This window comes from Odocoileus virginianus, chromosome 1 (assembly GCF_023699985.2).
Source record: "Odocoileus virginianus isolate 20LAN1187 ecotype Illinois chromosome 1, Ovbor_1.2, whole genome shotgun sequence".
In the NCBI taxonomy this organism is placed as follows: Eukaryota; Metazoa; Chordata; class Mammalia; order Artiodactyla; family Cervidae; genus Odocoileus; species Odocoileus virginianus.
The window spans coordinates 7,385,855-7,407,624 of NC_069674.1; the positions used below are offsets into that span (position 1 = coordinate 7,385,855).

The 21,770-nt window shown below is 45.3% G+C and overlaps 1 protein-coding gene, 1 long non-coding RNA gene and 1 other non-coding gene across 5 annotated transcripts in view; 2 read left to right on the plus strand and 1 right to left on the minus strand.

The window, feature by feature from the left end:
- Window positions 1-1,519, minus strand: part of CUL1 (cullin 1) — a 90,253-nt gene extending 88,734 nt beyond the window's left edge. The window contains exon 1 of one of the 3 annotated variants that reach the window (XM_070460847.1): window positions 1,452-1,519. The gene's annotated coding sequence lies outside the window, so the exon portion shown is untranslated. Of the gene's footprint in view, window positions 1-930; window positions 1,020-1,224; window positions 1,315-1,451 lie in introns of those variants that run through there. The other 2 variants (XM_020895730.2, XM_070460716.1) reach the window with 2 other exon arrangements.
- On the plus strand, window positions 134-14,938 carry LOC110138585 (uncharacterized). The gene is made up of 5 exons (XR_002314228.2): window positions 134-391; window positions 9,826-10,013; window positions 10,150-10,179; window positions 10,546-10,711; window positions 13,056-14,938. It is a non-coding gene; the product is annotated as an uncharacterized lncRNA (long non-coding RNA).
- A 281-nt stretch (window positions 14,939-15,219) lies between these two features.
- On the plus strand, window positions 15,220-15,292 carry TRNAG-CCC (transfer RNA glycine (anticodon CCC)). Its single transcript has one exon. It is a non-coding gene; the product is annotated as a tRNA-Gly (tRNA).
- The last annotated feature ends 6,478 nt before the right edge of the window (window positions 15,293-21,770 follow it).

Consider the following 21,770-nt stretch of genomic DNA (forward strand, 5'->3'; position numbering starts at 1 on the left):
GCCGGCCGGCGCTCGGGTTACCTGCGGGGTCAGCGCGCTCCCGCCGGGTGCAGGGCCGGGGGCGCGCCGAGGCGGCGGCGCAGGCCCGACTCGCGGGCGCTCGGAGAGCGCCGCGGAGGGGGGCGGGGGGGGCGCTCCGTCCGATTCGGCCGCCGCACTCGCATCCCTGCGCGCCGCCCCGGGCCCGCTCCCCGAGGAGAACCGGGCAAAGGGTCGACTGTTACCCAATAATAGCGCCCTGCACGGTCGCAACAATGCGGGCGGGGAAACCCGGGAGCCGCGGGGCAGGGAACCGGAAAGCAGAGAGAGCCGGCTCCGCGGCTCCTCCGGCGCGCGAGCCCAGTACTTTACTTGAGAGCACGAGTCGGGGCAAGCGACGCTCGGGGGAGCGGTGGGTCCCCAGGGGGGCCGAGGGAAAGAGGGCGCGGGTCCGGGCGCCCAGTGATGGGGGGGAGGGTCGCCGATTGAGGAGAGGTAAGGCGCGCGCGCCCGACCGCCCCGGGGGCCGCTCACCGAGCCCGGCTCCGCGGCCCGAGCCGGGTCGCGCTGGGAAAGGGGCGGGCGCCACCAGGCCGCCGCCTCCGGCGCGATGAATCGGGCTTTTTTTTTTTTCCCCCAGTGCGTAGTCCGGGCCTGGGCCGCCCCGAGCCCGCGTCCGGGGCCGCGGCCCGGCCAGGCCCCAGCCGGCCGGGGTGACTCAGGGCCGGGCACGCGCGCGCGCTCGCTCCCCTCCCGCCCCCGGCGCCCTCTGCCCACGAGTGCCCCGGCCCCCGCCGCCATTCCGCCTGGTCGTGGCTCGGCGCCTCAGGCCTCTCGCCCGGCGCCTGAGCTCGGCCGCCGCGGCCCCAGTCACTGCGACACCGCGGCTCCGGGTCGGGCCTGCGCCGCCGCCGCCGCCTCCCCATAGCCCCGGCGCCGCCGACAACTCACCCGCATTTCCCGGCTGCCTAAATGGCTCCGGCGACGTCTCCACCTGGTCGCTGGGCCCGGCCCCGGTTAAATCCCCGTCCCGCCAAGGTCTCGCCGCGTCCCTCAGCCGCCGGGGCTGCCCCGCCTGGAGCTGCGTGCGACACGGCTCCCGCCTCCTCCTCCTCCGGGCCCGCCCGCCGGCCCTCCTCCCGCCGCTGCCGCCGCCGCCGCCGCCGCCGCCGCCGCCGCCGCCTGCACCACGCAACCTCCGCCCTCTCGCCTTCCCTCCGCCGCTCCCCGCCCTCCCGGCCTCACCGGCTCCGGCTCCCGCGGTGGAGAAGCTGGTGGGGGAGGGCCGGAACGCTCCGCCATCGGCGTCCGGGGCGGGGGAGCCGGGAAACCGTCGCCGCCATCTCCCCACCAGCCCCGAGGAGCGGGAGGGGCCCGGAAAGCTCCCGCCCGCCGTGCCCCGGCCCCGGGTTCTCCCCACCCCGCCCGCTGCCCCGCGCCGCCGAGGCCCCGCTCGCGGGGCTGCTCTCTACCTGAAAGGCCCGCGGGCCCCTGGCCGTGGACGCCGCGCCCTCCCCGGACGGGCGCACCGGATCCTCCTCCAGGTTTTACAGCCTCCCTGGCCTTGGGGGCCGCCTCTGAGGACCCGGCTTCCCGCCACTTTGGGCCGAACGAGGGTGGGGGTGGTGGTCACCTTCCTAGGTCGGGGCCCCAGCCTGAGGAGAAACCGGCCCGAAACACCCCGGAGCAGAGGGTCTCACACGCCCGCCCTCCCCCGCTTCTGCGCGTACACACACACCCTCAACCGACACGGATCACAACTACACCCGCTGGATCTACCTCCCCGGCCGGGAGGATAACCAAAAGCCATACCCCGACCGGCTGATAAAAGTCAGAGATGGGCGAGTGACCCTGAAAGGCTGGCGCAGCAGACTCCAGAGAAACGTGCCGTCCATTCTCGTCCATTCTCTTGAACCCCAGGACACCTGCGGCCTCGTGGATCGGCACCTCAAAGTCCCAGCTCCTCGGCGCCTGTCTGTCTGTCTCTCTCAAATCGGTTCGGAGATCAAATCAAATTAGTTTCCCTCGTTAAACTCTTTAACCCACTCTTTTTTAAACAAACGTCGACAAAGACTTACTTTACCATTAATCTCTGTAAAGATAAATGAAGAATGGAATTGAAGATCTTACATATATGGATGGGATGAGGTATGACTATTGAATAGGACTTTTCACCAGTGCTGTGGAGTCGTTCGTCGCATTCATCTGAAATTAACTCAAGTGGGTACCTGAAATACAAATTTTGGCAGCGTAGATGGCCACCTGGCTTCCTATGGAGGGGCGGGGGGCGACACAGGTGCGCAAGCTTGGACTTGGAGGGGCTTCTGCTCTAATACCATGGTCCATGAACAATTCAGCATGGAAAGATTTCAGGCTATCTGGGATAAAGACTTGATGAGTGTAACTTCCTGTTTTGCTCCAAAACTAAAACATTAAGTATCACCTCGGGTGGAAATGGTAGGCCCAGAGCCTGGGTCTACTCCCACAGCCCTCACTATTTCCTGAGGAATATGGGTGTCTCTTAGAAGAAATAGCTAAGAGATATTTGTATATGTGGTTCCTCCTATTGAAATGTGGCCTTTTGGCAACAACTCTTTATCTTTGAAAGTATGGCATTTGTTTGTACCTGTCACCAGAGTATGTGATCTCAGTCTGCTTAAGGACAGAGTATATGATCTCAGCCTATTTAAGGATTTTTAAATTAGTGCTTTATATCCTCAGTGGACATAAGCTGGAGCAGACTCCGGGAGATGGTGAAGGACAGAGAAGCCTGGCATGCTGCAGCCCATGCGGCTGCAAAGAGTTGGACAGGACTGAGCGACTGAACAGCAACAAATATCCTATGCTTCTAAAGACTCAAAAGCAGCTTAGATGTACTTAACTTTCTCATGGCACATGGGAGGACTGAGGTGAAAATGGAAGGCTTGTACACATATATGGGAGACTGCACATACATGGTTTCTCTGAGACCCTCACTTCCGTGTGCTTTCCCCAGAGGACAAGCTAGCTCATCTCTCGTTTCCCTAACCTGTCCTCTCCCATCTCATCATTCAATATGGTCGTTCTCTCTGTGACTCACCACATCTAACACTTGAACTGAATGGGTCAACTTTCCCTTTGCTGTTTGTTTCTTCCAACTTCTGTTTTTCCTTAATGGAAGGATTTAGTTCATCTCTACCTTCCTCTCCACTTCTCATTGCCTCAATCCCTGGTTCTTAACTTCTTCCAGCCTTTACTCTCCACTCATCTGCACTATTATTCCTAGCTTTAAGGCTACACCATTGACTTTTATGTCCACTTCATAACCAGGTTGCATCTGTACCACTTCTGCTCTGCACAGGTAACCTTGCCTCCTACCTAACCATTTATTCTCTTTCCACTCCAAAACTCCTTCCCCATCTTCTCCCCGATCTCAGCAAAACTGATGTTGTCCGCCTGTCAGATGACCCAGCATTTGGAGGGGTAATTAACTTATAGATGTTAGAATCAAAATTCAAAATAGTCTTGACTAGAATATTAGGTCAAAACTAGGATAAAATATAACTTTGCAAACCTAAAACAATATGATGAAGTTCAAAAAGCCCATGTTTTAAGTTTAAGCAGACCTCCGTTTATATTTAAACTCAAACTACCATCTTTTGTCTTGGTTAAGCCAACTTATATGGGGATTAAAATACTTACCTTATTAGGTTGTTGTGAAGAGTAATTCCTTCAGAGTCACAGCATACTTCCTGAAACAGTGTTAGTCCCTAATTCCTTCATTATCCCAGCATACTTCCTGAAACAGTGTTAATCCCTTTCTTTCCCTGTCTTCTGTATAGTTGAGATTTACTGACCGCCCTATTTGGTGGATAACTTGACATTTTCTAAGTCATCAGTTCAGTTCAGTTCAGTTGCTCAGTTGTGTCCGACTTTGCAACCCCGTGGTTTCAAAGTCGTATAGGCCTGAAAACAGTATATTGACCCGTGAACCTTGCATCCCAGAGCTAATCACCATCCTAAAGAAATCTTTTGTCTCTTTTGGCTCAGTCTGGGGACATACATTATCATCATCACACTCACTTTCCAAAGAAAAACTTAAGACTCCAATAGTAGCAGTTTGACCTGAATCACAGCTTAATAGGTGGCATAACCTGACACAGTGACTCCCAAGTGCAAGTCAGTCCATTCCTTTACTACGATGTTTCCCCACACCTATATTGTTCTTTTAACCTTCTGAATGGTTTTCCTGGTTCTCATCTCTGCTGTCCTTCCAGCCTGCACAGTGACTGAGCCCCACTGATTCATTCCCAACTGATGCCTTCATCATTGAATCTTTATCGTTTCAAACTTTTCAGTGGCTCCCCACTGTTTATAGGGTTCAGTCAAAACTCTGACCTCGTGCCTAAAGTGGACCATAATCTTGTCTTAACTTATTTTTCCAAATTTTTTCCAACCATTTCCCAGAAGGAACTCTCAACTTCATCCCATCCTATTAAACCTACTGTTGGCCCACAAATACCTGCCTTGAATCACCATTTGTGAACGCTTCCTTCCCTTTGTTCCTGAAACAAACAGAAATGGTCCCTCCTCCTTTCCTTCATCTGCAAATCACCCTCACTTTTTCATGTCCAGCTCACATCCACTTCCAGAAGCCTAATTTGTGGAAGCCTACTTTGTACCTTCTGCACAGGGTTTTGTGAATTCTTCCAATTGCCAACCTCTTACATGCGCCGTTAAAGGAGGTAGTCCTTGGTCAGGTGTTATTTCCACCAGGCCCCTCAGTATTGTGCCTGAAGAACAGGGAACAGTGTTCCAGAATAGCTGTTTACTAGTCAAATCTGAAAGGGTACCATGTCACTTGATGAGCCGTATGACCTATTGTTTCCAAGATGTGAGTAAGAAACTAGCCGTCCAGAGCAAATTAAACTCATTTAACAAGAGAGTTCCCAAACCTGTCTTTGCGTCAGAATCACCTGGGGATCTGAACACTGATTCCAGGGCTCATTCCAGACCTACGGAGTCAAAACTGGGTGGGAAGAGGGAAGGGATGAAATTTGAAACTGTCAGAGTTTATATCATGGCTTTACTACTTATTATCTGAGTAACTCTGAACAAGTTGCTTAACCTCTCTGTGCCTTCCCCTATGAACTGGGGATGATAATAGTACCTCATACGAGGTTGTTATGAACATAACAACTTAAACATGAACTTTCTTGCTGGTTGCTCAGCGGTAAAGAATCCGCTTGCAATGCAGGAGATAAGGTTCAATCCCTGGGTCGGGAAGATCCCCTGGAGGAGGAAGTGGCAACCCACTCCAGTGTCCTTGCCTGGGAAATCCCATGGGCGGAGGAGCCTGGTAGGTACAGTTCGTGGGGCTGCAAGAGTCAGACACGACTTAGGACTAAAGCACCACTGCCAGTGATGATGTTGCTGATCTAATTATCCAGGGCCAATCTGGTGGCCTGAGTTTGGGAACCACTGATTTAATGGACTACTCCTTCCTGTGTTAAAGTTTCAAATGTTATGATCTTAAAACTTCTGGTGTTAGCATTGTTGACGTATTACGTCTTGTTTTGAAATCATGTATTTCAAGGAAGAGGAGCTAAGTAAGCAGATTTTTCAATTAAATTTGCTTATTTAATGCAAATCATGAAGTATACTTTATGTATGCTTTAAAAAAACAAACTAGCTTCTCTTAGGAAAATAACTACCCATGTACTATGCTAAGTAGAGTAATCCAACCAGCTTAACATTCAAAGGAAGCAATCAAGAAAGATACGAAATAATACACGATTTCTTCTATTTTTTCTTCTATTTAGGATAATGAGTCGTAAGTTCTTTTTGAAGAAGTAGGTTTTTAATCTTCGGGTTCAATTCATTAGAAAAAATTCATAGCTCATGTTAGTCCACCAAATTCCAAACAATATTTTAATGATATTAAATGTAACTAGCCATAAAAATAGGAAGCAAAAATTTACTTAACCAAAGTCACAAAGTAACTATGAATGGGGAATACAGAATGGGTAGCCCCACCTTCTCAACTCTTGACTGATAAATGGCCTATACAAACAAATACACAAAGGCCTTATTTTTATTGTCTGGAATTCCACCAAAGAAAGATTCCTAGTATCCTCTCTTAAAGACTCACATAGCTCTGGGATGGTGGAATCCCATGGTGAATCAAAAGTGATTCACACATTAGCGCTGACTAGTTTAATCAGATGGATTCTTTCTCACCCGTGTAGGGTAACAGCTAAAGAAAGGAAGGTTTGGGACATATTAAGTTTTGGGGATAGACAGTGCTTTAGGGCAGGCTGAAGGCCTTGGGGTCAGGTTCTGGTGAGAAGAACCATAAGCAAAAGAAGGGACTGAGGAAAGGAGACTGAAGGACATATAAAGTCTAATCTGTTCAAGTCCAGATTTTGCACGTTGAGAAGGCCTAAGCCTCTTTTGAGGACCCTTAAGACAGAAAAAAAACTACTGTAAGACAGTCATGAATCAAATAGCCTTTAGAGTTTTGGGGACCTGAACACCATGGTAACATTCGATCAGGTTGGGCCATATGGAATTGCAACTCATTTTCTAATGATTCAACCTTGTGTCTGTGAGAAAATTATTGGGTTTCAGGAAATTGCCCTAAAATCTCTTCTTCCAGGAAACTTTTGTCTGACCTTACGCACACCAACCAAACCCCACACCCACATGGGGATCAGGTGCCTGCTTTTTGTGATTCTTTTATACCATATATTAATACTTACTGAAGAGTTTGTCTACATTGCATTATAATTTTCCTTTCTCTATTTCCCACTCTCTCATAGGTTATAAGCCTCTTGAATACAGAGAAGGTGTTTTTTATTACTATACATACAGTATTTATCATAGTTTCTGGTACATAATCTATTGAAAAAATAGTTAGAACCCAACTCATGGATTAGTGGGGATTGTTTACCCTATGAAACCCAGTGATGTCACTTTCCTGCTCAAAAGTCTTTAATGATTCCCTATATCCTGCAAAAAGAATGACAAACATGTCATTCCTAGTATTAAAACACCCTCCACACCTCAGCTTCAATGGACTTATTCCTCTCTGGTTTCTTACACATACCAAGCCAGATCCAAACTGGACTCCTGAACGGTCTCTGTGTGTTTCCTCTTCTAACCACACTTTCTGTATCAGTTATTCCCCAGTCACTGCTTACCTCCAGGTAGCACAGTGGTAAAGAATCCGCCTACCAGGCAGGAGACACAAGAGATGCAGGTCTGATCCTTGGTTCGGGACGATCGCCTGGAGGAGGAAATAAATGGTAACCCACTGCAGTATTCTTGCCTGGAAAAACCCGTGGACAGAGGAGCCTGGCGGGCTACAGTCCATGGCGTTGCAGAGTTGGACACGGCTGAGCCTAGCACAGCCAAGAGAATCACTGCTCACCCCAGTACAGTTCATTCTTCTGGGTCTACCTTAAATGGAATTTCCTCAGTGAAACCTTTCTTTTCCTCTGCATAATGTGAATTCCAACTCCATCACTCCTTCTCCCCCCTCCCCCCACGCACACACACTCGCTGGGTGAGCTTTTAGAAGACATTCTTACACAAGTTTGTGATACAGGACTGTATTCGTCAAGGTTCCCCAGAGAAACAGAAGCAATAGGAGATACGCCAAAGATACAGATGTATAGAAGCGGAACCACCAGGAGATATATATGTATAAAATTTGATGCCTCAGCTATATTTATTCTGCCCTCTTTTTCAACCTCCATGTCCACTGGTTCATCAAACCCTATCCAGGTAAGACCTGTCTTAGCTTTCATTTGCGCTGCCGCAATGGCCTTCTGCTGGTCTCGCTGCCTCCTCTCTCCTAACTCATCCTCCATGTCGCCATGGAGTTGTGTTCCCCACCACCACCCCAGAATATGATGCTGACTTCCTCAAGAAGCAGAAGAGCCTGGGCTCTGGGGCTATATGATCTGAGTTGGCCCCACCACTTAACGGCTGTTGGACCCTGCCAAAGCTATTTCACCGGTCTCTGCCTCAACTTCTTCACCTGTAAAATGGGAACAGTTCACACTGTATAGGATGGTTTTTAAAGGTGAGCTGTACACTGTTTATAATAGCCAGGACATGGAGGCAACCTACTTGCCCATCAGCAGACGAATGGATAAGGAAGCTATGGTACATACACACCATGGAAAATTACTCAGCCATTAAAAAGAATTCATTTGAATCAGTTCTAATGAGATGGATGAAACTGGAGCCCATTATACAGAGTGAAGTAAGCCAGAAAGATAAAGACCAATACAGTATACTAATGCATACATACGGAATTTTAAAAGATGGTAACAATAACCCTATATGCAAAACAGAAAAAGAGACACAGATGTACAGAACAGACTTTGGAACTCTGTGGGAAAAGGCGAGGGTGAGATGTTCTGAAAGAATAGCACTGAAACAAGTTATACAATCAAGGGTGAAACGGATCGCCAGCCCAGGTTGGATGCCTGAGACAAGTGCTCAGGGCTGGTGCACTGGGAAGACCCAGACGGATGGGATGGGGAGGGAGGCGGGAGGGGGGATCAGGATGGGGAACACATGTACACCCATGGCGGATTCAGGTCAATGTATGGCAAAAACCACTACAATACTGTAAAGTAATTAGCCTCCAACTAATAAAAATAAATGGAAAAATAAAATATTCTATTTTAAATATAAAAAAAATCAAGGTGGGCTGTAGCATTTCATGGTGTTGGATGCCTGACACACAGAAAGGCACATTATTGTCATTATTCAACAAAAATCTCTCAATGGTTTCACATCCCTAAGGAAGACATTCAATGATAATGTTCACAGCGTGATCTCTGCCTCCCTTCCCAGTATCCCTTCCAGCCACATCTCTTCCTGGACCTTGGGTTGCAGCCACAGTGACAACCCAAGGGGATCCCCCCAGGAAGTGTCGGGGCTCCTGGTTGAGACTTCTGTTGAGAATGTCCTCCTTACTATTTCTTTCTCCCTGAGTCATTCTCCGGACCCCTAATCCCATGTCATCTTCTCTCTGAAGTTTCCTCTGCCTCTTCTTACTCTACTCTATCCTCATATTTTTGCATGAATGCTGGCCAGAAGTCCGCTGAGAAATTGCCTTTCACCTTGAACTTTCTTTTTCGATTGCCAAAAATGGGGTTTCCAATTTAGAGCCACTATTCTTGTATGTAATGTAATACATGTAAAGTATATCTTGGATTATTCCAAGTTTTTATTGGCATAAATTGGAGAGGACATACTTGTTGTGAATGATGAAGTGTGTTTTCCAGGTCATACCACATTTGTGCCAAGAAAAACTTTATAGCCCTTCAACACTATTTGTTTATGATACATTTTTAAAGAAAAGCAATAGTATTTTGAGAATGTGTACAGAGAATTGAAGAAATTCCAATGACCTTAGAGCTAGGTTTTCTTGGTCTGGAAGGTCATTTGCTTTATGGCTCAACATTCACTTTGGGGGTAAAAAAGAAATGAACATCAAAGGAGACTGTAGGCCCAAGTTCTCAATGAACAGATAATAATCAAAAAAGATATTATACTACCATTTTGTGAGAGAAATTATTTTACTTCCCACTCCATTAGTTTTTTTCTGTGGAAGAGAAGTGAAGCAAGCTCTCTGAAATTTGCAGACTTTCTCTGACTGAAAAAAAAATGTATTTAACTTTTTAATTTAATTTTTAAAAATGTATGTAATTAAATTAAAAAATTCAGTTCAGACTTAGAATGTGGATAAGGAGCTCCTAGCTAGCTTTGAGAGCAGAATAAATTCAGGAACCAAACGGTTTTTTGTACAATGAGAGTTACATTTGATTTTTGCTGATAATGTCCCAGAAACTGAAGTCAATGACATCAGCCACTGTTGCACCCCAGCAGCCACAAGGCCATTGGCAGGTGTTCGGCTTTTCTATCAACGCCATCGCGTCCAAGTCTGCTGCTGTGAGCCTAAGCAGTTCAGTGTACCACGATGAGAACAAGAATTACACCCATCCTGCCCTCCCAGCTGCCCCATAACTTGGTAGGTGAGTAAGAGACAGAAGACAGGTGGGAAACCAGCTACTAAATATCCCAAGGAAGCCTTCAGACTTTCCTCCTGTGTGGGAAGCTAGTCCCTCTTTCTCATTCTTTTGTCAATGATATTTTCTTTCTCTCTTCCAGCCACCCTGGCCTTTTAAAGATTGGAACTAGGTAAATATCCAGCAATCTGGTTCCCTTATCATTGTTAAGTTTGCTGACTTACTTGCCTTTAAATTAGCCCACGCTACCTGGATGATGCAAACTGATTTCTATTCTGAACATGACAGCAAGACCAAGTGGAAGAAATGGGCAGTGGGGTAAAATTTACTTTGAACCACAGATGCTTAAGTTCCTGATAGAATTAGGCGAGGAGATGTAAAGAGCAGGTATAAACACACTCTAATGGTCAAAAATACTGTGATTGTTTGAAATCCTGGGGTATCGAGAGTTGGGAAAAATAAAGCATTGACTGTGATTGTTTCTTGAGCGAGCACTTCATAAACCATCTGCTAACTGATCTGCTTTCCCCTCTTGCAGCTACGATGCCACAGCTCAGACATGGGCCACAGGGTGGCTCTCATCTTGCACTGATGGGGTCAACCCCACTAGCTGCTGTAAGGAGCCTCTCCAGCTCCACCCTTGGTCTGAGAACGACTATGGGAAGAAGCAAGGAAGAGACACCGTGGGGAACAGACAGACTCAGGTACCCAGGCTTGGGCCTGACAGCAGACAGAAGAGGGGGCGCACACAGAAGGTGTCACACATAACTCCCTCTGGCTCCCCTGCAGCAGGAGCAGACTTGCATGATGGCCCCTGGCCAAACAATCCCATCTTTCTGGACATCCAGAGTTCACATCTATGAGCATTCTCTGCACCTCTTCCCAGAACCAGCATTTTCTAGCTGTGAGCTATTTGGGAACAGGGCTCTGTCTCCACTACACTGGTTTCCATAATTTGTCCCCAATCCCCTATCCAGGCTCACTCCCTGCTTTGCTCCTCCCATACCCTGGAATTTACACTGGGTCACTCATGGTATCAACATTCTTGCACTTTCCTTCCTTCTGGTAGTGGTGATGGTTTAGTCGCTAAGTTGTGTCCAACTCTTGAGACCCCATTATAGCCCACTAGCCTTCTCTGTCCATGGAATTTCCCAGGCAAGAATACTGGACTGGATTGCCATTTCCTTCTCCAGTGGATCTTCCCAACCCAGGGATCGAGCCCGGGTCTCCTGCACTGCAGGCAGATTCTTTACCATCTGAGCCACCAGGGAAGCCCATCCTTTCCTTTACTACAATGTTTTCCCACACCTGTATCATTCCTTTCACCTTCTCTGTCCACGGGATTCTCCAGGCAAGAATACTGGAGTGGGTTTCCATTTCCTTCTCCAAGGGATCTTCCCGAAACCAGGGGTTGAACCCGGGTCTCCTGCATTGTAGGCACATTGTTTACTGACTGAACCACCAGGGAAGTCCTTCTTTCCTTCTAGCTTTTGCTGATTCTATCTTAGATGCTTTTCTCACTCTTGGGTCCGTCTGTTACAATCCTACTGACTTGTCTTTTGATTCCTAGTTTGGTTCTTACTTCATCAGACTTTCCAGATTTCCTTGGCTGAAATTAATCTCATTGTCCTTTGTATTCTCATAGTACTTTGTTTGGACCTCTAAGGTAAGCACAGGTTCTTATGGTTTGTATCACTGCTGCATTCAATTCTAGGCTTCTTGTCTTTTCATCCTCTTGTCTTTCAAAAAGCAAATGGTTTTCATGTGGATGATATCCAGTTTATCAGATTTACTCTGTGCATGGTGCTTCTGAGGTCAAGTCGAGGAACCCTTCAGTCCTAGATCCTGAAGATTTTCTCCTGTGGTAAAATAAAGATTCTTGATCCTATGTTAGACACAGGGAAAAAGAAGTTAAATATAATGGAAATATTGTAGAAGAAAAATTATTATGTTCACATTAATTAGGATTTCTTGCTGTTTAGAGAGAAGAAATGGTTAAGGCTATATGCATGTGAAAAAACAGGTGCCTTTTTTGGGGCAATTTTTTAGCCAAAACATTTGAATATGGAATAGTTATTGCAGGAAAAGCATGATATCAAATCAGAACTCAATGAATACTTTTTAGTAACAGAAACTGGGGACTGAAATAGATGTCAAAAAAGAATGCAAAACAAATTGTTCTAAAAAGGATTTCTCAAGAATTTCTTTAGCCTGGATTTAAAGTTCTCAAACTTTTACCTTATATAAACACACTTAACACACAGGGAGTTCAATATGCTAATGAATAATGTTAAAACATTTCCAATTGCAACTATAATGGATAATCAGTATGTTACGGCGCTGCTCATTACATAAAGTATATTAAGATTATTTTCAATAAGCTTATCTGAAAGCAGCACTTTGTTGAGAGATGAATTTTCTGAGTATGTCAGTTTTTTATCCTGATTGATAGCCTTAAAGAAAATAATAAGATGCAAGGAGTTTTGCTTCTTTGTCTAATTTTAAAGTCAGTAATGATATAGGTTCTACCAAAATCAGCTGTCATTCTTTAAAACATGTTATTCACATAGGTAAAACTGTACAATAGTTTATGTGCTGTATCTCACTTCTCTCTACCCAGAGAGATGGCAACCTCTGAACTGTAGTCATCCCTGGAGGTAATATTCCATATGGTAGCTTTCATATATGTCCATAAAGGTTTTGTGCTCCTCCCGTTAAGTGAAAGTGAAAGTCGCTCAGTCATGTCCAACTCTTTGCAACCCCATGGAATTCTCTAGGCCAGAATACTGGAGTGGGTAGCCTTTCCCTTCTCCAGGGGATCTTCCCCACCCAGGGATCGAACCCAGGTCTCCCGCACTGCAGGCGGATCCGTTACCAGCTGAGCCTCCAGGGAAGCCCCCTCCCATTAAGAGGTGGGGTCAAATTCCTCTCCCCTGGAATGTGTGTTGAACTCAGTGACTCGCTTCTAATAAACAGATTAAGTGGGAAGTGATGATACGAGACCTGGCTGTGACAGATGCTGTGTTCTTTGTTCCCTCTTGTGGACAGCTGACTCTGTGGAGAGGCAGCTGCCATGCTGCAAGGAAATCTCCTTGAGTGAGAACCTGAGGCTTCCTGCCAACAGCCACGTGAGTTCAGCATCTCTGAAGGGCATCCTCCAACCCCAGTCAAGCCTTCAGATGACTGTAGCCTCAGCTGACCTCCTGACGGGAACCACATAACAGACCCTGAACCAGAGCCACTCAGCTAAGCCACTCTTAAATTCCTGCCCCACAGAAAATCTGACATATTTTTTGTTTATTATGGTGTGAGGTTAGGGTCAAGGTTTGTTTTTATTCCACAAGCATGTCCAACTTTGTGAGCACCATTCATTGAACAATTATCCTGTCTCCACTGAATTACCTTGGGGCCTTTGTCAAAGATCAGTTGGTCAGTGGGATTTACCCCAGGAATGCCAGAATAGGTCAACATAAGAACATCAATCAGTACACCACAGTGATAGAATGAAGGAAAAAAAAAACATGATCATCTCCTACACAACATCACATCATATACACAAGATGAGGAAAAGCATTTGGCAAATTCCAATACCTTATATATAAAAAAAAAACCTCATAAACTAGAAATAAACAGGATAAAGGCCATATATTACAAGCCCACAGCTAACATAGTCAGTGGGGTTTCCCTGGTGGCTCAGCGGTAAAGAATCCTCCTGCTACTGCAGGAGCCGCAGGAGATGCAGTTTCGAGCCCTGGGTTGGGAAGATCCCCTGAAGAAGGAAATGACAACCCACTCCAGTGTTCTTGCCTGGGAAATCCTACGGACAGAGGAGCCTGGGGGGCTATAGTCCATGGGGTCGCAAAGAGTGGGACATAACTTATCGACTAAACAACATAGTCAATGGTGAAACACTGAAAGCTTTTCTCCCAAGATCAAAAGCAAGACAAGGATGCCCACTCTCACCACTTCCATTCAACACAGTATTGGAAATTTTAACCAAGAGTAGTCAGACAATAAAGAGAAATAAAATACCTCCAAATTGGAAAGAAAGAAGTAAAGCTATCTCCCTTCAAGGACGGCATGGTGTTTTATGTAGAAACTCTAAGGAATCCACAAAAAAAGTTTAGAGCTAGCTAATAAATGAATTTGACAAACTTTAAGGATATAAAATCAACGTGCAAAAGTTAGGTGTACTTCAACATACTAGCAGTGAACAATCCGGAAAAGGAAATTCAGAAAACGTCAAGTCATAAATCCATGTTTATCCTTCTCCCAATATAACTCTGAATTAATTGATGGACCTTATGGAAAGATTTGCAATCAGGTAGTGTAAGTCCTTCAACTTTGTTCTTTCTGAAAATCATTCTGGTGATCTGAGACCTTTTATGTTTCCTTATAGATTTGAGAATCAGTTTGTCGATTTCTGTAAGAAAGCCTGCTGGGATATCTTTATCTCTTGAACCTGTTTCTCTCCATCTCAACCCCAGTTACCACCCTAACACACGACCGGGTGAACAAGAGTCTGTTAACTGGCATGCAGGCATGATCAGTCACTTCAGTTGTGTCTGACTCTTTGTGACCCCGTGGATTGTAGCCTTCCAGGCACCTCTGTTCAAGGCATTTCCCAGGCAAGAATACTGGAATGGGTTGCCATTTCGTCCTCTGGAGTATCGACCCAACCCAGGGATCAAACCTGTGTCTCCTGCATTGGCAGGCAGGTTCTTTACCACTGATTCACCTGTGAAGCCCTCTATTAACTGGGAGGAGGGATAAGTTAGGGGTTTGGGATTAATATATACTAATTAATATATATTAATTAATATACTAATATATAAACTAGATAATCAATAAGGACCTACTGTATAGCATAGGGAACTATCCTTTATATTCTGTAATAACCTATAAGGGAAAAGAATCTGAAAATATATAATATATATAGCTGAATCATTTTGCTGTATACCTGAAACTTACACAACATTGGAAATCAACTTTACGTCAATTAAAAAAAAAAAAAGACTACTAACTGGTCTCCCATCTCCACTTTGCCACTTTCTCAATCTGTTATTCACACTGCAATTGAACTGGTGTTCTTGAAACATGTATCTGATCATGCCACCATCTTCAAAGATATCCCATTATTCTCAGAATAAACACTAACCTCTTACATGCCCTATAAGCAGGGGTTGTATTCAAAGTAGTCTAAATAGGGACATCCCTGGTGGTCCAGTGGTTAAAACTCTGCACTCCCAATGCAGGGGGCCTTGGTTTAATCCCTGGCCAGGGAACTGGATCGCACATGGCACAACTAAGCATTCACAAAGAACAGTGAAAGGTCCTGCATGCTGCAACCAGAGATCGAAGATCCTGCGTGCTACAACTAAAAGACCTGGTGCAGTCAAAAAAAAAAAAAAAAAAAAAAAATCTAAATATTTAGCAACCAACACTGTGCAGTTACTGACCATCAGAACAGACGCCAGCATCTTGGAGCGGTACTCAGGAGCTTAGCGCAGGAGCTATTTACCATCCGCTTCAGAAGAGTGTTGGACTTACCTAGTGGCTCAGATGGTAAAGAATCTGCACAAAATGCGGGAGACCCGGGTTCGATCCCTGGGTCAGGAGGATCCCCTAGAGGAGGGAATGGCAACCCACTCCAGTATTCATGCCTGGAGAATCCCATGGACAGAGGAGCCTGGCGGGCCACAGTCCATGGGGTTTCAAAGAGTCAGACACGACAGCGACTAACACTGTCACACTTTTCAGAAGAGTGTTACACTGGAGCAGACTGGCTGAACACCAGGCCTGCTTCCAGGGCCTTCTGTGGCCTGGCGTCGACCCACTCTTCTGGTTTTATCTCCTGCCTTCCCTGCTCGAGTCACACTGTCTTCTTGGAGTTCCTTGAAAATACCTACCACACAGCCACCCAAGAGCCCCCAGGCATTGTTCCCTCAGAAAACATCCTTCTTCCCTCCCTCACTTAGCAAACTCTCACCCATGCTCCCTGTCGCGACTCTTCAACTCAGATTCCTCAGGAAGCTGCTCTGACTTCCCTGGAGAGGTGAGACTCCCCAGGAATCGTCCCTCATGGCACCATGTTCTTCCCTGTTCTTGAAGTCGTCACACTTGAAGTTATAAATATCTTTACCTGATTACTCAGGTAACCCTCTCTCCTAAGCTCCAAGAGGGCAGGGATCATGCCTTCTTTTCTCTACCATCATGTCCATAGCTCCAACCTAGTGCCTGGCACCTACTGGGTGCCAGGTGACCTATAAACATTTGTCAAAAAAATGAATTAAAAAGCCAACTCAGGGAATTCCGTGATGCTCCAGTGGTTAAGACTGTGTGCTTCCACTGCAGGAGGCACAGGTTTGATCCCTGGTTGGGAACTAAGATCCTGCATACTGGCAGCCAAAAACCTAACTCAGAGGAAAATAAATATCATAGGATATCATTCATATGCAGAATCCACAACAAAAGAGATACAAATGAGTTTATTTACAAAACATAACAGACTCACAGACATAGAAAACAAACTTATGGTGACCCAAGGGAAAAAAGGAGGAAGAATAAATTGGGAGTTTGGGATTAACAGATATACACTACTCTATATAAAACAGATAAACAATAAGGACCTGCTGGGACTTCCCTGGCAGTCCAGTGATTAAGAATCCACCTTCCAATGCTGGGGATGCAGGTTCGATCCCTGGTCAGGGAACTAAGATCCCACGTGCCTCAGGGCAACTAAGCCTGTGCACCACAACTAGAGAGAAGCCCACATGTCTCATGCAAGAGCCTGCATGCTGCAACTAAAACCCAACATGGCCAGATAAAGACACATGTAAAGACCAAACAAACAAACCCTAGAACCTACTGTATAGCACCGAAAACTATACTTAATATCTTGTAATAATGTAATAAAAAAGGATATGGAAAAGAATTTGCATATATATATATATATATATATATATATATATATAACTGAATCACTTTGCTATATACCTGGTCCTTGTAAATCAACTGCAGCCATGAAATTAAAAGAGGCTTACTCCTTGGAAGAAAAGCTATGACCAACCGAGACAGCATATTAAAAAGCAGAGACATTTCTTTGCCAACAAGGGTCCGTCTATTCAAAGCTATGGTTTTTCCAGGAGTCATGTATGGATGTGAGAGTTGGACCATAAAGAAAACTGAGCACTGAAGAATTGATGCTTTTAAACTGTGGTGTTGGAGAAGACTCTTGAGAGTCCCTTGGACTGCAAGGAGTTCCAACCAGTCCATCCTAAAGGAGATCAGTCCTGAGTGTTCCTTGGAAGGACTGATGCTGAGGCTAAAACACCAACATTTTGGCCACCTGATGTGAAGAACTGACTCACTCACTGGAAAAGACCCTGATGCTGGGAAAGATTGAAGGCGGGAGGAAAAAGGGACGACGGAGGATGAGATGGTTGGATGGCATCACTGACTCAATGGACATGAGTTTGAGTAAACTCCGGGAGTTGGTGATGGACAGGGAGGCCTGGCGTGTTGCAGTCCATGGGGTCACAAAGAGTTGAACATGACTGAGCAACTGAACTGAACTGACTGAACTGTAAATCAACTATGCTTCAACCAAGTAATAATAATAGTAATAAGAAAAGCCAAACTCAGTTCATCTCCTCTCAAACCTTTTCTTTCTGCGTTTCTCATTTTGGCTTATGGCATATCTACCTAGTTGCCATAGCAAAGGATTGGGAAGTCATCCTAGTTTCCTCCTTTATTCCATCATTAAGATGGATGTCATATCTTATTGGTTCTACCTTCTGAAATCTGTTGCTACCTCAGCTCATTTCTTGTTTGAACTGGAGCAGACTTCTCCATAGTTGTCTCATCTCCAGGTTTGAATTTCCTTGGTTCATTCTGCACTCTGAACCTGACCAGGTTAGTCCCCTGTGTAAAGTACTGCAGGGTCAAGTTCAGATTCTCTCCTGATCTAGTTCTTGCTCATTTCCAAGGCCAGTTGTCTGTGGTCATTCATGGTACATCCCACATGCTCTCATGTTCCTTTAGTGAGAATGAGCAACCCTGGATATAGTAGGGCCCAGGTTTCATCGACTCTATTTTTAGAACTCAGCATCATGTCTGGCTTGGAGAGTGAAATACACAAATGTTTGTGGTACTGAATGGAAATGAACAAGACTTATTTTTTGTCCTGGTGTGCCAGCTGTCACAACAGTGCAGTACGGTGAAGAAGGTTCACCGCAGAATGACAGTAGTCATGAAGAAATGGATTGAATTATATTTATAAACTTATACGCTACATCTTGCAAAGACGTCAAATGAGGATGATTATGATTTTAAAGTTTTGATTTAAAGGCATAGTGGTTCAACTGTGTCAGAGAGTCAGATATGCAAAAACACATTCTGTGAGTCCTTGGGTTATTGGGACTATTTGACTATGATTTAATAATATTGTGCTTCCCTGAGGGTGGGGTGGGGTGGGATGGGGGAGGCTTAGCAACATTTGTGAGTTTGACATAAACTTTCTTAAATTTCATATTTATACCACTTTTTCCCCCTGTTCCTTCAAATTATTGTCTTATCAGAAACAGTTGCTAACTTCTAATTACTTGTTTTTATTTGCTTCCCTGAGACATGGTGTTTGGAGTTAAAATTACACTTAGGTTTGAAGTGTGGCTTGAGCAGTCTATAGACAAGGATGTATGTGACTCAACAGGCTGTGGGAAGAAATGATGCTAACAGGTACCACAGCAGATGTAGTCTTCTTAAGGGGCCAAATTTCCATCTGTTGAAGGCAGCTGGCAAACCAAGACTGGGAAATAAAAACCAAGCAGAGAGGGCTTCAGATACATGGTATAAGTCTAATTTAAACTAGGAAACTTCATCCAGGAGCTGAGAAGCATAATTTGAAGAAGCAATTTTAGTGAGGGGTGGGGGAGAGTCTGGGGAGCCGCTGTAGTCGGAAGGCTGAATAAGACATTATAATTATAGCATTTGAGGCACTACGATTTTTCTAATAGGTAGTATGAACAGTTAAGATGATTAACTGATAATTATCTCTGTTTTCCTACCAGAAAAAATGACTTTGCCTCTAAAGGTATGTAAAATGGTGTCAACCGCTTCGGTGCTGATCCCCACCATTCAACTTGAAAATTCCATTTGGAATTAATATCCCACCTTAAACTCTCCCCCCAGAACTGAGTGATCTCTTAATAATTAATGCCACCTTATTTGAAGGGACCTTTGTGTAATTCTGTGAATGTATCAAGTTTGATCAGCTTTCCACTGTAGATAGTAAGCACAAGGGACTGGCTAAGAGAGAATTGTTAAGGTGGAGGCTGCCCTCGTGGCTCAACGGTAAAGAATCCGCCTGCCAATATAGGAGACATGGGTTCGATCCCTGGTCCGGGAAGATCCCACTCACATGCCCCAGAGCAACTAAGCCCATGTGCCACAACTACTGAGCCTGCGTTCTAGAGCCAGGGAACTACCACTGCTGAGCCCGTGTGTTGCCAACTACTGAAGCCCAAGTGCCCTAGGACCTGTGCTCCACATCAGGAGAGGCCACTGCAATGAGAAACCCATACACCGCAACTAGAGAGTAGCCCGCACAGCAGCGAAGACCCAGCACAGACAAAAATAATAAATAAAACCATTTTTTTAAAGAATTGTTACTGTGAATTCTTATTTACAGTGTAACCTCTTGGACCTAATCAGGTCCAATACAAAATTTGAGTTAATTCGGACAGGGCCCAATTTGTATTTTTACCGTGACACCATCTCTATAAAATATGTTTGAAACCAAGTTAGCATTTTTGATAAATTTTCCAAGTGAATAAGTTATTTGTCAGGCACCCTCAAGGGTTTAGAAGCACCATTTACACATAACTTACTATCCTGGTTACCAAAGTCAGTGTTGCCTTTTCATAAAACAAGATCTTTTTGTAAACAGCAAGTAGACAGTCCAGTTTTCCTATCCACTTTTATCAAACATACTCTATGTGTTTAATTTTTGTGCTTAGCATTGTTGGCAATAAGAATAAATGTTAAGGCGACAATAATACGCTTGGCAGGATAAAGATTTCCCCCACAATTATTTTTATAAGAAAATGAGAGCATATATAATCACAATGTAGACTGTATCATAGTTAAGTATTACAGAAATTCAGAGAGGTGAGATCAGTGCATTCTGGGTTAGTGAGGACCGGCTTTACAGAGGATGTTTGTCATATAGTGGGTGCTCAGTCACTTCAGTCGCATCCAACTCTTTGTGACCCCATGGATTGTAGCCCACCAGGTTCTCTGTCCATGAGGAGTCTCCAGGCAAGAATACTGGAGTGGGTTGCCATGCTCTCCTCCAGGGAGTCTTCTCAACCCAGGGATCGAACCCAGGTCTCCTGTGTCTCCTGCACTGGATGGTGGGTTCTTTACCACCTGGGAAGCCTCTTTTTCTGACAAATTACAATCCAGACTCCCACAAATTTCCAAAGGACTTTCCTGCATTTCATTTCAGTTGTTAACATCAACCTTTAAGGAAGATATAGACGGGAGCATTACACTGAGAAGTTCTTTTTCCAGCTGCTCTGCCCCGCCCAACCCCATCTCTGCAACAGTTCAGAGTCTTGGGTCTGCCCCCTGGCTCTGTCTTGCTCCAAACCACCAACCCTTAGGACTGAGGCTGCAGAACAACTCATGACCTAATACCTCCTGACATTATGAGGGTAAACACACATTAGATCTTTGGGCCTCCTTAATTCTCCAAGATTTTCTCTCAAAATATGTTTCTGACAAGAATTAAAATTTTTCTTTTGCATCTCAAGGTCCAATAGAGCCCACTTTCAACTTTCACTTGAAATCTTCTCTCTCATTTATTAACATATGAGACAGGCATCCTTCTTGCCTCAGCATCCGTTCTCCCTTATTCTGGGAATAGACAGCTTCACCTTTTGGAGCATTTGCATTGGTGTGCTAGAGCTGGCTCACAAGAACGAATCATCAAAGCTTCAAGAGGGTGGCTTGTCCACTGTCATAAACTGTCAATTTGCTATTTGTTGTTCAGTCACTCAGTTGTGTCTGATTCTTTGCGACCCAATGGACTGCAGCACACCAGGCTTCCCTGTCCTTCACTATCTCCTGGAGTTTGCTCAGACTCATGTCCTTGATTTGGTGACGCCATCTAACCATCTCATCCTCTGCCACCCCCTTCTCCTTTTGCCTTCAATCTTTGCCAGCATTAGGGTCTTTTCAAATGAGTTGGCTCTTCGCATCAGGTGGCCAAAGTATTGGTGCTTCAGTATCAGTGTGTCCAATGATTATTCAGGGTTGGTTTCCTTTAGGAAACCATCACTACTTAACATTAGATTTTATAACTTTCTGATTAAATAAAAACAAAGGTCATGCATACTCAAGACATGTCACTTCCTAATTATTTTACTATATGTTATTATTATTGATGGCCTTGAGGTCACTTACATTTATTTTCTCTGTAGGGCAGAAACATTATGTCCTGGGTGCTCCTGCATCTCTCTTCCCAACTCTTCGTTCAGGGACCACTTGGGCAGCTTGAAATCTGCTCTGGTGAGAGTGTCTGCTCTCTCACCGTGCAAATCGGCAAACAGTACAAATGAAGACCCCCTGCCTCCCACCCTCAGGGCTCATCATTAAACATTTTACAGAGCACTGCTGGGCATCCCCCACTGTACCCATCTCTCCCCATCCTGGTTCACATGGCTCAAGTCATGTGAGCATCTGCTCCAACCCCAGCAGTGG